The sequence below is a fragment of the Rousettus aegyptiacus genome, unplaced genomic scaffold (genome assembly GCF_014176215.1).
Source record: "Rousettus aegyptiacus isolate mRouAeg1 unplaced genomic scaffold, mRouAeg1.p scaffold_m13_p_3, whole genome shotgun sequence".
In the NCBI taxonomy this organism is placed as follows: Eukaryota; Metazoa; Chordata; class Mammalia; order Chiroptera; family Pteropodidae; genus Rousettus; species Rousettus aegyptiacus.
The window spans coordinates 146,157,021-146,174,472 of NW_023416306.1; positions in this window are offsets into that span (position 1 = coordinate 146,157,021).

Sequence of the window (17,452 nt, forward strand, 5' to 3'; positions counted from 1 at the left end):
GGGCCCAGGGGACAGGGTGGAGGCTCTGGGGGAGTAGCCTGCTGCCTAAATAACGCTGTCTCTCCTTGATGCGACTGGTTTTACTTTGTTTTCTTAATGCCTGAGTCGCCCTGCGCCCTGGGGCATAACCTGCCAGCTGGGGAAATCCTGCTGCGGCAGAATAGGGGCCACGGCCCAGGATGCTCACGAGGACCCTTGGAATCTGGCTGTGGGGAGGTACCAAAGGCTGGTGTTATGTGGTGTAGCGGGACAGGATGATGGGCCTCGCTGAAGGACAGCTCCCAGAGGCGTGAATCTTCTGGAATGACTATCCGTGCTGCTCACGTGAGGCTCATACATTCACAGTCCCCCACCCCCACCCACCCCCACCCGACCCTCAACAACCATTTATGTGGAAGTAAAAGACTCTTCTGAGTTTGTGGTACCCCAGGCAGTTTAGGAAGTGCCCCAGTTCGGAGTACCATAATTAAGAATTGCAAGAAGGTATCAAAACGGGAAACTGCAGCTCCCTCTCCAGTTAAAATCATGCTTAAACACTGTGGTATGAGGTGTGATCATATCCATTCTACCAATATATATTGAACACCTAACATGTGTCAGCATGGGGATGCCTGCTATAATGTGTAAGATTGGAATAGCCCCAGCCTTCATGCTGCTCACAGCTGTGGAAACAAATGAGACTGCCCTGCCACCATTTTAAGAGTATACATCAAGTCCCACAGGAAGAAAAAACAACAAGACAACTTTCGGCCGTGATATAAACAAAGTAGCTGAATTACTCTTTTACTTCTGGTCTCCAAAATGGATGAAATCTTGAGCTTTTCTCATAAGTTACTGATTCTTTAATAAAATAACATTTTATCCCTGACTTTTGAATATAGAAATTTGAGTATACATGTCACAACCTTCTTGGTGTCCTCCTCGTATCATCCCTGCTGAAGAGACATGTAAATTTGTAATCTTTCCTTTACTTTTTTTCCTTTAAATATTTCTTATTCGGTGATCCAATCCGAAACATCTTTTCCAAAGTCTTTTGTCTTAGTCTTTCACATTAAATGGGAAAGATAGACATAATCAGACCATTCTGTTATAAGAGCTGATAGGCTATAAGGGAGACTAGGAAGGTAGCTCTTAGATAGGTTAATTAGCTGAATATTAGAAGTTAGGACTAATTCATGATTGCAACAAACAATTATTGGGTGCAGTTATGTACAAAGCACTATAGGGCAACCCTGGCTATAAGTTGAAATTACTCCAGGGCTATTAAAAATTCCAGTGCCCTGGCTGCACCCCAAACCAATTAAGTGAGAACCTTTGGGAGTGAGAACCAGGCAGTGGGATTTTTTTCAAGCTCTGCAGGTGATTCCAATGTGCAACCAAGATGGAGAAGCACTGCTACAGAGGATGCCAAGGTAAATAAGATAGTCTTCCACTGAATTGTATACTTTACAAGAGTGAATTTTATGGTTTGTCAATAATTATATTTCAATAAAGCAGTCATATAAAAAATAGGATAATCTTTGCCCACCCAGAATCTAAAACCTGGTAGGGGAATAAATTGTGAATTCAAATAATTGCAATGAACACAGACTAAGTGTTAAATTAGCTATACAGGCAGTGAATAATGTAAAAGCTCAGAGGAGGGAGGAATATTTCCAGGTCCAAGGTGATGTGGAGGTGTTGGTGATCAGGTAAGTCTTAGGCTGTCAGTTCCATTGGGGCAAGGATGGGGTCTGCAGAAACCAGGTCAGATTTTAGGGAACATGAAACCCCAGTTATTGGATGGTGGCCTGGGCGAGTAGAAGTGAGGAGGAAAAGCTTTCCTGGTGGAGAGACTGGAGATTTTAACATGACCTTTTTTAAATAATTGATAGAATATGCAGACCTGTCAACCCAAGTAATAAATTTGACCTAAGAGACCTAAAATATTGCACCCAACAATTCTAGAATATGTTCTTTTCAAACTCTCATGGAACATTTACAAAAATCGATCATGTCTGAGCCATAAAGCAAATATCAACAAATTTCAAAGGACTGTGATTTTAGAGAGCAAGTTCTTGGACCTAATGCAATCAAAGTAGAAAATAATAACTAAAAGATAACTAGAAAATTTTCATAAGTTTGTAATTTAAGAAATAGCTTTTAAGTGACCCAAATGGAGGGACTTCCATGAGCAAGTCATATACATAAGAAAGAATTACACATATGGGAACAGAAATTTCCTCTAGTTTTCTTTTTTAGTATTTTTCTGATGTGAATAATAATCCAAAACCCTAAGAATTCACTTTTTTCTCTTCATGCTTAAGTGTCTTTGGTAAAACCCTATGTGAACTTATCAAGACTGGGCCTTGTCTCTGGGGAGCCTAATCTAGCCCCTTACTACTTCAAGTTTGGTCCAGTGGTATCCACATCACCAGGCAGCTTGTTAGAAATACAGGCCCCACCTCAGACCTACTGATCAGACCTGTGTTCTAACAGTATGCCCAAGTGATTCAAATGCACATTAGATTTTGAGAAGCTCTGATAAAGGAGGAACAGGACCAGCAAGTGGGGAGGGCAAGTAGACTGTCTCCTCAGCTCTTTTACAATTTGGCTTCCACTCTACCACTAAAATCACTCTTATCTTGGCCACCAGCTACCTCTTTATTGCTAAATCCAAAGTTCTTACCTTATTTGATCTGACAGTGGCCTTCTTCACTATTGACCTCTTCTCTTTCTCAAAGGCTGAGAACTCTCCTGTTTTCCCCTTACCTCCATAGCTGCTCCTTCTCTGCCTCCTCTTGTTTCTCTCACCCTGTCAGTGTTTGAGTTCCAGTGGCTCTTGTGGCCCTCATTATTCCCCTCCCGACCTCTTTCTCCTGAGGCTTTGATGGCCATCTCTCTGATGGCAACCCCAAGAGTGCATCTCACTTTTGAGCTCTAGATTGTTGTATTCAGTTTATTTCTGTACATATCTACTTGGATTATTCTACAGGCAACTCAAAACTCAAGGCTTATGTGTGGGTGAGAAAAAGTAGGTTTTACACAGCATAATATAAAATTTAACATATTCGTTCAAGTATACATATGTAGAGAAATGTGTAGAAGGATATTCAGCAAAAATGTTAATAGCATTTGTCTCTGGGAGGTGGGATTTCTAATTCTTTTTCTTTTCTTTTTGAGTGGCATCATTTTCTCTAAAACAGTAGGGCTATTAAAAGACAATCACTATCTCAATAAATCCATTATCGTTCCTAAATAGCAAATTTCTCATGCTTTTTCTATGTCACTTACGCTTGCTTTTTCTTTTTTTTGGGGGGGGGGGTGGTATAACCTCAAGGGTCCTAGAAGGAACCAGCCAGCACACTCAAGTTAGGATTATTTGAGGAGTTTTTAATAATGAGATTGTTTACAAATGTGTGGGCAGAGTGTAAAGAAACTAGAAGGAATTGCGGAGTTCTGTGCCCACCCCTCAGCCTGTAAGGGAGAGGGAATGAGTGGTTTGGAACTAGGAGAGGGCTGTATGGAAAGGACCTCTGATGGTGCTCAGGGCAATTGGATCTAGAGGTCCAAAAGGAAGATCTCTAAGGTGTAGCAAAGGACCCTTTCCTCCCCGCATTTTCAGAGAAGGCTGGGAACTTCCTTCTGACCTTCCTGCCTTTTCTCTACCCTGCAGCTGGAATGATCTATCAGAAATGGAATATCTTCACGTTCTTGATTAAACCTTCTCATCCATCTCAGTGTGCTCAGAATAAAGCCTGAACTCCATCGTTTGGCACATGAGGCCTTTCCTGATCTGGCTCCTTGGCCAGTCTCATCTTTCAGTTCCTTCTCTCTCACCCTCTGTATGCCAGCCATGGAGAATTTCTTGCCTTTCATCCAAAGGGCCATGTTTCCTTTTGCCTCCAGGGATTTCCACATGCTGTTTCCTCTGCCCTGAGTTGTATCTTCCCCAATCTACTCCCACTTGCTCTCTTTTGATCACTTTTTTAGGCACAGCCATCACCTCCTCCAGGAAGTCCTCCTGGATTCTGCAACGTTGATTAAGGAGAATGTGCTGAGCCATAGGCGACCACTTTTTCTTCTCAAATTCGTGAATCTGATGAATCACTTTTCCTTCAAGGGGCATAAAGGAGGAGGCAAGGATGTCAGCTATTCCTTTCATATCTTTCCCTCCATGCAGAGTGGAATGTCCAGTCCCTTGAAACTCCATCCTCCAGAATGTGAGCAATAGATTTCTGTTGTTATAAACCACGCAGTCTGTGGTATTTTGTTATAGCAGCATGAACAGACTAAGAGAATCAGCATCTGTTTTTATTTGGTTTTTGTTTACTTATTAATGGACTATCATCTCCCCTAGAACCCAAGCTCTATGAAGTCAGAGACAATGCCCTGTTTGCTCCTAGTCGTATCCCCGGCACCTAGCACAGTAGCTAGCATATGGTTGGTACACAATAAATACTGTGGTACTGAAACAATTGTTTATCTCAAGCCCATCATTCTTTAGAATGGATTGATAAATGTTAACTCACTCCTAGAAGTACTGAGAAAAAATCACGAAGACAGTTTTACCTTCACCAGGAGCTGAGTAGAGCTTCCCTATGTGACATAAACATTCTGGGGTTGATGGAAAATAAAGATTGGGCCCGCTCCATCCTGTGTGCTTTGTCGGAGCCGTCCCTGCTAATAATGCCCAGCTCTGAATTCTTCTCAAAATCCGTTTCAACAATTCTGAGGACTTAGGGATCAGAGTGGAGAGGAGATTATGTCAAGGGCCAATGTGTGTTTAGCCTATATCTTACTTGTAGACCTTGAACTAATTTGACTCCTTTGTCAGAAAACCAAAGGCATTTGTTTATAGCTTTTGTTAGAAAGAGCCAGCAGAGGATTTTTTGTTCATTAGTGCCAGAGTTAGTTTCCTCATAAGTTTGTTGATGGAAGTTGTTTCACTGATGACTCTGACTACTGTTAATGACATACAATAGATTTTATATTATGTAATAGAAATGTCAATATAATGGAATAAAACTGTACATATTATGGGTTCCATCATGTAGACAAAGCCCAACTTACAAAGAGCAAACAAACAAAAATCACGGATCTTTAATGGAGGCGTCTGAGGTTAAATGAGACAATTGCTTTTATTTAAAACAATAACAGTTCAGTCGGTCTTCATTGTGACACTCTACAAAAGGCAAAATGTATTCCGAGAGGCAGTTTTAAAGTCACCGCTGGGAAGTGTGACAGATTCCACAGCTTTGATCTGATTTCCTGCTTACTATAGCAAGAATATTTTGCCTACAAACCCCAAGTTCCTTTTATATTAGAGGAACATGTGCCAGGACACATGGTTCCTTCAAAGAGGTTTCCTCTCTGTGACGAAACTAAGAACTTTGGAAGGAACATGGCACTCTGAAGCTTTGTGGATTTCAGATACTCATCACCAAACTTTAACAAATTAATTAATTAACTGTTGGTATTTTTTAAACTGATGGCTTAAAAAGGTTAGACATTTGCGGGAAAGGGAAGAGAGAGGGGGAACTGACTGCAGTGGCTACAGTCTTAGAGTGCCTTACCAAATCAGAGCGGAGGTAGCTCCAAGTCAGGGGTGCAGGTGGTGTGTGTGTGGTGAGGGGTGGAGTTCCGATTCCACCAGAGTGCCGTTTCCCTCTACAAGCCTTACCTTCCCATAGGAAAGAACTTGCCCTAGGTGGTAGAGATATGTGGATAAAATGAGATTATGTATGCACCAGTATTTTGTCTTGGTTTTCTTTTAATTGAGGTGTAATTTACATAAGGTAACATTCACCCTTTTTAGTGTACATTTCTGCCAGTTTCGACAAGCACATATACTCATGTACCCTTGCACCACAATCAAGTTATAGAACTGTTTCCTCACCTCCTAATATTCTCCTGTACCCTTTTCTAGTCAGGGACTGCAAATCCCAGTCCTTGAAAATGACCACTGACCTATTTTCTACAACTATAATTTTTCCTGTTCCAGAATGTCACAGAAAGTGACAGTGTAGAGCATGTAGGCTTTTGGGTCTGGCTTCTTTCCCTTTGTATTTGAGATTCCTCCAGGTCATTGCGTACGTGACCAGTCCATTCTTTTCATTGCTAGGTAGTATTCCACTGATGGATGTACTAGTCGTTCATGCACTCGCCAGCTGAAGGACATTTGAGTTTTCCCAGTTTTTGATGATTATGAATGGAGCTGCTTTAAACATTTGCATACAGGTTTTTGGGTGAACATAAGTTTTCATTTTTCTTGGGAAAAGTACCTCAGAACAGGATGCTGGATCACATGGTAGGTATGTGTTTAACTTTATGAGAAGCTGCCAAACTGTTTTCCAAAGTGGCTGTACTATTTTTGCATCTCCCAGCAATGTGTGACAATATTTTGAAAAGTAAATTTTCTACACATCCCTTAAAAAGGCAGGTAGAAAGCAATTTCCTAAAATTAGGAAAGGCAATTTAGACACAACACTAATTTGTTTGTCAAACTAGCCAACAGAGCCCACAGAAATCAGCTGAGAATGTTTACTAGGTCTTGGGAGTAATGCTGCAAAGAATATTGTTTATTTAGAATCACTGTTAATACTGGCAGACATTTATTGAGCACTTACCATGTTCTGGGCATTGGGCTTCATGCTTTACATGGATCTTCACAATGACCTTCCTTATTACCTCACTTTACGAGTGAGGACATGAGGCCCAGAGACAGTAAATCACATGTCAAAGGCATCCCAGCTCATAAGAGACCCATCAGGGAATAAAATACAGGTATATTGGATTCCAGATACTATACCCCTATAACTGCTCCCCTAGGCTGGCCTTTTAGCTATTAATAATTACTAGTTATTAACACTCTTCAAATTGTACCTTCTCCTTTTCCTTGTACACAAAAACTGAGCCAAAACACTAGGCTGAAATCAAGCTTTCCACCGGGTAGTGTTGAGCCTTCCTGCCACTGAGCTTTCATTCCAAACCCACAGTCCTCTCCTGCCAGACTCAGCTCTAAGCTCTCAGCCTTACTGGCTTCCTCCAAATAATGCTATAAGTCACACATTGTGTTTTTGGAGAATTTTCTGGGAAGAAAGCCTCATGCTGACACAACTGAATGTGAGAAAGTCCGATGGAATGACCACTCTTGTCCAGTTTGAGAAGGTCAGGCTGAGAGTCTGCTGCCAAGAGATGGATTTAGTTTTCCCTCTCCAGCCCTCACTTTGATGTGAATCCACTTCCATCACCACATGGAAGCACAAAAAGGCAGAGTTTTAGGGGGATCATCTTGTGCTCCAAATGTTGGGAGCCTTAGAGTACCTTGGAATCCTAAGATCAATAGAGCTATGATTTAGTGCTTACAGGGACCCTGGAGATAATGCATTCTGACTTCTAGGACCCACCAAACTAAATCTCCGCTGGAATTCTAACTTACTGACTATGTGACCTTGGGCAAGTGGACTAACCTCTCTGTGCCTAAGTTTCTCTGTCCATAAAATAGGGAAGTAATACTAACATACAGGGTGTTTTAAACACTGAATAAACAATGATTAGATCACAGTGGCAGGCAAATTGTTAAGTGCTTAATAAATGATAGCTCAACATTAATACAATCTGGAGTCCTTAAGTGACATTTCTAACACCAGAGCAGAGCAGAGGTAGAGCTAGGCAGTATGGTGGTGTGAATGCGATGATTAGTTGGGACACAGGAGAAATTCAAGGTTAGGAACAGATTGAAAAGTTAATTAGCTTTGTAATCTTGAGCAGTCACTTAAGCCCCCCTCTCACTTTTCTTCAATGATTACCTCTGAGAACTGTTCCTTTTGGTTACTGTGCTAATCTTTTAAAGTAAAAAAAATATGGACTGTCTGCTCAGTCCTCTCCTTCAGATTGTCACATCCTCCTTTATTTAGAAGAAAGGATCCTTGTATCTAGAAAAACCGTCTAGATAAGAAAGATAAATTTCTTAATAGTAGTAATAATGAGAGCCACGGTGCTGAGCATTGTTGCTATGCCAGGTGCTGTGCTGAGGCCTGCGTCAGGTCACCAAAACCTCCCGACAGCCCTGCGAAGATGGAGAAACTGAAGCTGGGCAAGGTCAAGTATTTTGCCTGATATAACTTAGCTGGTAGGTGGCAGAACCAGAACCTGAGCCCAAAGTCTCTCTGATGTGGAATGAATGCTTTTCACCGTGGCATTGCTGCCTTGATTAGGAACAGAATAGAGAACTTCAGAATGAAAAGGAATCTTGGAAATTACATAGTCCTATGACCCCAAACTACTCCTTTTAACCAATTTCAGTGTAATTGCTGCTGTCTTTATCAAGTTATATAAGCTCCCTGCCTGCTTTAGTTGGTAGAATGGTTGGAGAACCCTGGCTTGTGAATTCTTTGTATGGATGGAGACCCTATGTAGTCAGCACAATCTGAAGTTGTCGTGTACTTGACTGAGATGGGAATTCAAGGGGTGTCAAGGTAATGAAAGGCAGCTATCTGAGGTACCGGTTGCCTGAGGTTGTGAAGTAGACAGGTATCTGGTGAATTCAGGTGATCTTTCTGAAGGAGAGTGGGGAAATGCTGCTGAAGCTGTCACATAACTTATCAAAACACAGCTGTGTCTTCCAATCGCCAACGCTAAACACCAAGCTTCTGGCATTCCCCTCTGGGCTTGGTAGGGATGGCAGTGTCTGGCACAGCCTGTCTGCTGGCTGAGGACAGTGCAGCCATCTCACCCTTTTTCTTCCTGTTACTGCCAGTGGCTTGTGTGACCTTGAACAAGTCTCTCAAGAGTCAAACCGTTTAAGCTCTGAGCATGTTGATTAAAACAAACAAACAAACAAACAAACAAACAAACAAATAATTAGATGATAGATAGATAGATAGATAGAAATGACAACGTATGAATAATTATTCGGTATTTATAGAAAGATTTCTTTTAGGCCACACTCCCTTCTCCCCCCTGCTCTGTAGCACAATTACAGGCCAGCCAAATACTGTGGCAATTCAAGGAGAATGAGAGGAAATTTGCTTTGAAATAGGAGGAGAAACTGACCTGGCTGGTTTGGTAACAGTTCCAAAGAACACAGTGTCCTCTGGATACTGACAGCTGCTGGAATAAGTCTGTTCTTTTGTTGGTCAGGCTGACCCTCTCTGGCCAGTTGACTCATGGCAAGTGGCAACAGTCAATAACGTTTATGGAAAGCCCACCCTATTCTTCATAAAAAGATGTACCGATACAGGGGATGAGATTTTTATGTACTGATAAACAATGGGAAGATGTCCATAATGAAAAATGACGTGATGGAGCAAGTTGCAAAATAATATATAACATAAATCCCACATACCTTTTACCCAGATTTCCCTAATGTTAACATTTTACATAATCATAATATGATTATCAAAACAAGGAAATTAATATTGCTATGATGTTATTAATTAATCCATAGACTTTATTCGGATGTCACCATCTTCCTAGTAATGGCCTTTTTCTGGTCCAGGATTCCACACTGCCTTTAGTTGTCATGTCTCCTTAACAAGCTACAAAATAAAATGAGAATCAACGAGTTTATGCTGAAATAAATAAATGAATAATAAGTGGTGAGAGAAGAAAGCTTTTCCTTACAATGGAATATCAACTAATGAACATAAAATAATGATGGAATTATAAAATCACTTTGGCGACCAAAATAATAATAATAATTCAGCTAAGAACTATCGAGGATGCTAGACATAGTTAGTAGGTGAATGCTGAATGAGGAATAGATATTTGCACAGATTAAAAATACCTTCCATAAATATTTAGTGATTAAAAAGAAAAAAAAAGATAACTTTATAGTGGAGAAGCCTAGAGGACATCACCCAATCAAGTGATCAAGGTTAATATCACAGTAATGGGACAAACTGACATCGAGTACCTCTTGATAGAATGTAGTGACAAGCACACTGCATCTCTTCTGTGATATTCCTAACAAAAACTCATGGCCTAAAGCTAATCATGAGGAAACGTTGGACAAATCCAAAACCAGCAACTTTGTACAAAACAACTAGCTTGTAATCTTCAAGAGTTTCGAGGCCATTAAGGACTAGGAATGACTGGGGAACTATTTCAGATTGAAGCAAGTTGAAGAGACATGACAACAAAATACCATGCGTGATCCTGGATTGAATCCTTTTGCTGTAAAGAACAATATTGGGACAATTAGTGAAACTATAATGAAGTAGGAGGACTAGACAGTAGTAGTATATTGATACTGGTTCCTGATTTTAATGGTTATATTATTTTAAGGAGAAAATAATCAGGAAAAAGAAGCAATTTATATATCCAAGAACTACTCTATCTTAATTAACGTTACCACCATTTATTCAGAAACTCAGACTTGAAAAAAGAGAGTCATCTTTGAAAACTTTATTTTTAAAAAATAATTTTTAAAAATTTCAATTACATTTGGCACACAATATTCTATTAGTTTCAGGTGCATAACACATGTGAGAGCTTTCTTAAAATATATATGTCTATTAGACATGGGTAGAACAACTAAATATCTACTAATAGATCAATAATGTTATGAAACATCTGTGCCTTGGAATATTATGTTGCTATTCAGAGAAATGAAGGAGGTCTGAGTAGCAACATAAGAATAAAAGGAGAGTTGTGAAATATAATATGAAGTAAGATCCTTTTTTGTTGTTAATTTTTGTACATGCACAGACCAAGGTATGATGAATGGTATATTCTAAACTGTTAATGGATGTTATCTTTTCAGGATGGAGTTATGAATTTTCTTCTTTTATGTAGTTTGGATTTTTAAGAGTGACGCATTCGAAAAAACACAATAATGATATTTTACTCTTGATGAATCTTTTAATATAAATGACGTGGCAGAGACTTACATAGGAGATAGAAGGTATTCACCTTCAAAGAACTTCCTACCTAATAGGACAATGTAAACACTATATGTTGTAGAAAACTTATCAAAACAACATAAAATAAACAAATTTATAGGTAAACTGCAGCTATACAAAAGATAATGTTTGAGGACATGAGGATGAAGAAATGCTGATATTAGGGGAGTGGGAGAGACTGAATAAATGGGACACAACTGGAAAAGTCTCGGCTATGAGATGGATTTTGAAGAAGGGAGAGTCATAGGAAGCAGGCAGAGCAAAGGCTGTTTACTGAGGCGAGGAAGTGGGCCCCTGGTTCAGAGATTTGAGTGAGGGAGATACTTAGCTAGCTGGTCAATAAGTAGTTTTTCTCCAGAGTTTTTGTCTTTAACTTCTCTCAGTTTTGATTCCTCCTTTTCTACTGTCTGGGGCCCGAGGGATAAAATGTACCCCTATTTATTCCAGAAAAGCATGGGAAAAACTCCTTTAACAGACCTAAAAGAGTTAACATGAACAAGTTATGTTTTTAAAAAGCAAGAGAATATATAAAGAAAACAATGTCTGATAATTAACAGAAAAACATTAAACCACCCATGTCTAGATTCCTTATTTTAAAATATTCTATGAAAATATCTAAGATTTTTACACAGCCCTAAGTTTCTTTGTTCTTCTTAAAGACTTAGCATAACTTTGCAGGCATCGGGTTTGACTTCCTAGCCTCCTAATTTCTCTGTTTGCCTCTTAGCCACATGGTCTCTGGGTGCCATCTTGTTTCCTACTCCTGGGAAGCTGGTCCAACAAACACATTTGCTTCATGTAAGGACAAATTCCAGCTCCATTAAAACTCAACTTTCTGAAACTCCAAAAAGCCTCTCAATTTTTTTAGTACAAGTTAGTGTAAGGACACATAGAGTTCATAGATGAGCTGCCCGTTAATACTGATGGACACCCTTAAGCCTCTCTACGTAGATCTTTGTCCCCACCCACTTCAGAAGCTTTCTGTGCTGATTCACTCAAAGGAATCCCTCTTACACACAAGGAGATGTCTTATAAAAATCTGCCTATTATGGTCTCATGACATGTTAATAACCACATAGTAAACATTCCATTCATTCAGTTGAATTAGTATGGGAATAGTTCTGTCCATAAGCGGATGAAAGCTTGAGATGCTCTTTCAAGCTCTTCTCTCAACTAGTAGTTTAAAGATATAAAAATCAATTGCGTGAATATCACCTTTAAAAATTACTTTAAAAAAAAAGTTGTACCTGTGACCAATACAACATAAGGATATCTGTAAAACCCAACTCAAAGCATAAGTAATTTAAACCCCTTCGGTTAAAATAATTACTGTTTATAATAGTTTCTGAGGGTAATTCAGTTTGTACTGGGATTGAGTGTGATTTTTGTATAGAGTTCTCTAAGATAAGGATCTACATCAGGTATAGTCTTAGCTTTGGGACTTCGTTCAGCTCTGTGATGCTGACATTTTAAGTCTTTGAGCTTCTGTTATGGGAGATCCTTAGGAAATCCCCTGTGGGGCCTGAGACCTCCTAACATTACCAAGAAATGATTTTATCTTCTTATCTGAGGCATATAATATGAATAGATTTGTAATTATATGTTTGTTTTACAAACTCTTTTATAGTGCTTACTATGTGCTTAGTATTGTAGGAGTAGTAAATCACATAAGCCTTCTAACAGCTCTCTGAGATGAGATTAGTTCTGCATAGCCAAGGCATGGAGAGATTGAGGGATATACCTAAAATCTCATAGTTAATAAGTGGCAGAGCCAGGACTTGAACTTGGCCTCCTTCCTAGTTAATATATTCAAATATTCCTGAGTCTGTCTTTTAAGATTTTAGTGCAGATGTAAGTCTGAAAGTGACTTTGGTAGCGTATTACAGCCCAGATGTCTATTTCAGGTTTTAGTGTAAACCACTGTTTCCTACACACAGATTCTTTGACCATGCTGAGCCCTCAGGAATGTCCTGCACGTCCCAGGAGTGTCCGACCAATGAGATCCCAGGGCCCAGTGCACAGCAGGAGTAGGAGAGCCTCTTTTGTTCGGGAGATACAGTTTTGACTTGTGCTTATTTGCTTAGGTCACCTATCACTTGAAGATAAGCATTGGCTGTTTCTGGGTCCAAAATCTCACTGTCTGGGAAGAGAAGAGGAGAGGGAGTATGAGGAGGGCAACTGAGGGCAAAGATGAGGTTAGTTTGGGAAAGTGGCCCTGAGGCTGGGCAAGGCTGTGTCTGGCTGGGTGGCCTTCCCCAGTTCTCCCACAGCAGGGGAACCAGGCCTGCTCCAGCCTTGGTGTGATTCATTGGCTGTTAGGAGAAAGCTTCTAACAGGCCTTGCATTTCCTCTCTTAAGACAGGGAAATCCTAGGAAAACGCAGGTGTGGCTCAGTTGCCAGTGAGTATGTAGTTAGCAAAGGACTCCTGGAACCACTTGCTAGGCCAGTAGAGACAGGATGAGGGCAGGCCAGCAAAGTCCCTAGGGCATAGAGTTAAAGGAAATACTTACTCTTAGGGTCAGGTAAGTGCCCCCTTCCCAGAGTTCTGGCCCCTCTCCCTAGCACTGGGCTGAGGAGTGGCTGAGGAGAGGAGTCGGGAGCTAGCCTTTCTCAGGCTTAAGCTTTACTGCCATCCTGAGGCCACTGGCCAAGCTCTCCCTGACAGCTTGTCCAGACCCGCTGCCTCCTCTTTCCTCTTCCCTCCTCCCCGCCAGGTTCCCTTCAGTCCTCGTCTCCACTGTAAATGTCAACAACTTAGCTAGGCATTTTTCCTTAAGAGTTTTGAGACACTTTAGGACTATAAGGAATGCGAGAAGGAGTCCTGCCTGGCACCCTCTCTGTGTACTCAGGGCAGCAGATAGCTGTTAACCTGACTCCAGATCTCCTGGGCTTGTCAAACCTTTAATCCCCTTTCCCTTCCAGAAGTAGCACAGGCCAGTGCCCATTTAGATTGCTTCATCGGGCTTGTTATGCTGAGCAATTTACCTCTTGGTCAGCAGGTTCTCCAGGGACAGAAAAAGGAAAATGCTTTGAGCTCCCAGCCAACAAGTGCTTTCCACATGTATTCTCCTTTCGAGCTAAAAAAAAAAGTCAGGGCTGCTTCTCAGCTACAGAGAGAAGCCTGTCCTTCCTCCAGTTTCTAGATCAACAGTGACCATCCCAGGAGAAAGCAGGACTTCATGAAGTTTCTTAAACTCACAGGTGACTTTCTGTCATTCGATTTCTGTTTGTTTCTAAGTGGTCACATGATCACCAAAGTGATCATATATATCTTCCCTTTTTATCCTTCACCACAGATGCTGCCTTATAATTTCCTCTTTGATTCTATTCTCATCGCACACCCACTCTAAGGGAATTAAATAAGAGAGACAAAACATAAATGTACTTAAGAACTTTGTATTTCATGCAATGTGATTTCAAACTGACTTTTTGCAACTCCGAGGATAGCCCCAGCTATCTTAGTGTATGATCTTAATTATGAATGTTTCAGAAAATTAATTTTAATTCATTTTAGTTCAAAAAATAGATGCACCCATGTATTTCTAAGAGGAGAATGGGATGTGTCATGAAGTCATGTGTCTGTGGGTTTAATTATGAAAAGGCTGAGAATGAGCAAGTTACTTTATAAAGTATGTGAGTATCTGCTTTGTGGTCCAGTTCCTTGGCTCTACAGAAGTACATTTATCTTAGAACATACAAATGGAAAGAGTTCAAGGAATAAGAGACTAGTTCTGCTGCGTCCAGACTCTATTCCTGACAATGACAGAGTGATTCCAGTATAGAGAATGAAGAGGGAAATAAATGGCAGGAGGTAGGCACCCCAAAGAGCTAACCTGCTAGGACCACAAGAGTCTGTGCTAAGAGAGAGTAGCAGATGTGAGATAATTATTTACCACCAAGAGCTGAAGTATCAGGAGCTGAAGCCATCTGAAATTCAAGTGGTAATGGTAATAATGCCTTTAAAAAAAAAAGAGCCCAAATATAAAATGATCAATTAGAAAAAATTCAAAATCAATAACAGTTAACACAGAGAGATGGTATTCAACTTGTGCCTACAAGTAACTTTTTTCCTGTTTTATTCTAAGTCAGGGATTAGCAAACTATCATCGCCTGCTGAACAAGAACTACCCCCATTGCTTGTTTTTGTTTGGCCCTTGAAATAAGAATGATTTTTACATTATTTAAATGGAGAAAAAAAAATCAAAAGAAGAAACTTTTTTAGCATGAAAATGATAGGAAGTTCATATTTTAATAAAAACCATCAATGAGGTTTTATTGGCACACAGCCTGCTCATTTGTTTATGTATCGCCTGTGGTCGCTTTTGAGATATAGGAACAGAGGCGAGTAGTTCCACGGAGATTGTACAGTCCTCGAAGCCTAAAAAAATTAATTAGTTCCTGGCCCTTTACAGAAAAGTTTACCTGCTCTAAGGTAGTTCTTGCAAAGTGGGCAATTAGTAGCTGTTCTCTGAAAAATGGGTTTCGTTAACATATAAATTGGGAAACACTATTTTAAATAAAATCAAACCAGCTTCTTTAGTAAGCTAATGTGACATGGAAATTTACCAAAAAAAAAAAAAAAAAAAAAAAAGTGGGGTATGAGGGAAGCAACATACTTAGCATTTCCCAAACATACTAGTTATGGAATCCTTTTCTTATTCTTTTTTTCTCTGTTTTGTGGGACTAATGTTCCAGGGAACGTGACTTGCTGGTAAATGCTGCTGAAAAGTTATTGGTGATTTATATATATACGATGGGGACTAAAAAAACCCTGCTGCTTAAAAAACTGGTAGTGGAATTTCTCTTAGAGGGAAACCTGTTTTTTGTTTCACAAAACACTTTCGTAGGTCATTTGATCATGAAAAGTTAGGTTCCAGGAACTTGATCTGGAAGATGGAAAATTGAAACAGAGAGTGTTAAATAATTCTGCATGGTATGGTGAGGACATTTTGGAGTTTGGGGGTTACCTAGGAGGATGGATTGAGAGGTGAACGGAACAGGAAAAGAGGGAGATGACGTGGGAGCTTGAGAAGAATTAAAGAAACCTCGTGGGTGAGGTTGGCTCGTGAGAAACTCCCTCCCGCAGAGAGGGCTGCAGAACAAAGATGGCCAAGACCGACCTAGACCGGCTAGATCATTCATGGAGCCCGTTGCAAAACAAAAATGGTAATGTTCAAAATGCAGCAAAAAATGCTGTTACAGGTACTAAAATATGAAGTTTTCCCTTTCAACTTCAATCTCTCTCTACATCTATCCTGTTGTTTTTAATCTGCTATTTAATGTCGTGCTTCCTCGGGCATGCGGAATCCGGGAGTGCAGATGCAGGCCCAGGGGTTTCTGAGCTGTGACTCGGCGCCTGCGCATCCTGCCCACCCTGCCCACTGGCCGCAGGCTGCACCTCTCACCCAGATGTCCTGGCCAAGCGGGTGGGTGGGAAGTCAGATCAGGCATTTCCCCTTCCCTTGTGCCTGCCACCCCAAACCATGGTGGACAGGGGAGAGGTAGGGGTGGGGATAGGTCATTGGGTGAAAATGGGGCAGGGGCCTAGGACACCAGGCAGCGATGGAAGGTAATCAGGTGGAAGTTGGGAGACTGGCCGAGAACCTGGCCCAGGAAGGCAGGGAGTTGGTGGGAGGCAGGCCTGAATGTGAGCAGAGGCTCTGAGCCCCTGGCATAAGCCCCACTGACCTGTAAGACTTCACTTGAAACACAAATTCAAAGATGAAATTATTAAGCATTTCAAAATGGTGACCACAGAGCATGAAAACGTAAATAAGGGACCCTTCTGAGCACAAGGCCTTGTGGAACTGCATTACTTGCACACTCATGAAGCCAGCTCTGGTGACACCTGATCACTTTTACTTTTTTGTAAAAGAAATTACCCCCACACCTTTATTTCTACACTCTTGATGAAAAGCTGCTTCATGAACAGCCTTGTGTTGGGCCAGCGGTTGCCTTGGCAAATTAAAACCAAAAGGGACTGATCTCCTTGTTTGGGTCCATGCCAACTGAGGAAACAAAACAGTAGTAAGGCGGCACTGCTAGAAGGAGACTCAGATTTCAGCATAAACAAGCAATGGGGCAAGAGGTGGCCGTGGGAACACAGTCCCATTGGGAGCATGCGGACATTTTGGGTTTCCAACCATGCAAGCGACCAGAGCCAGCTGGAGGACTTGGAGACAGCCAGATGGCCAACACTTGGGTTTCCCATAGTATGACATGCTTTATGGGGAACATGTTAAAAATATGTAAAAATCATCTGAGGATATTTAGTAGACTATTTATACTGTGTGCATTTCTCTGTGTTAGAATTAAATTTAACTGTGGTCTTTTGATCCCTTAATTTGTCATTTTTAATCACTGATGACAGGAATAAGCAGAGAGGGATGGTAATAAATCTTAGCTTAAGTTCTGGTTCCTACTTTATGCTCCAGCTTCCATGTGGCTTAAGGGAGAAACTGGCTATGTGCCAAGAGGTACTCTCACTAAATAAAGAATATATAATGTATCTTTTACAGAAAAAAATTCTGAGACAAGGGGGGTAGAATTGCTTATGCCCAACCAA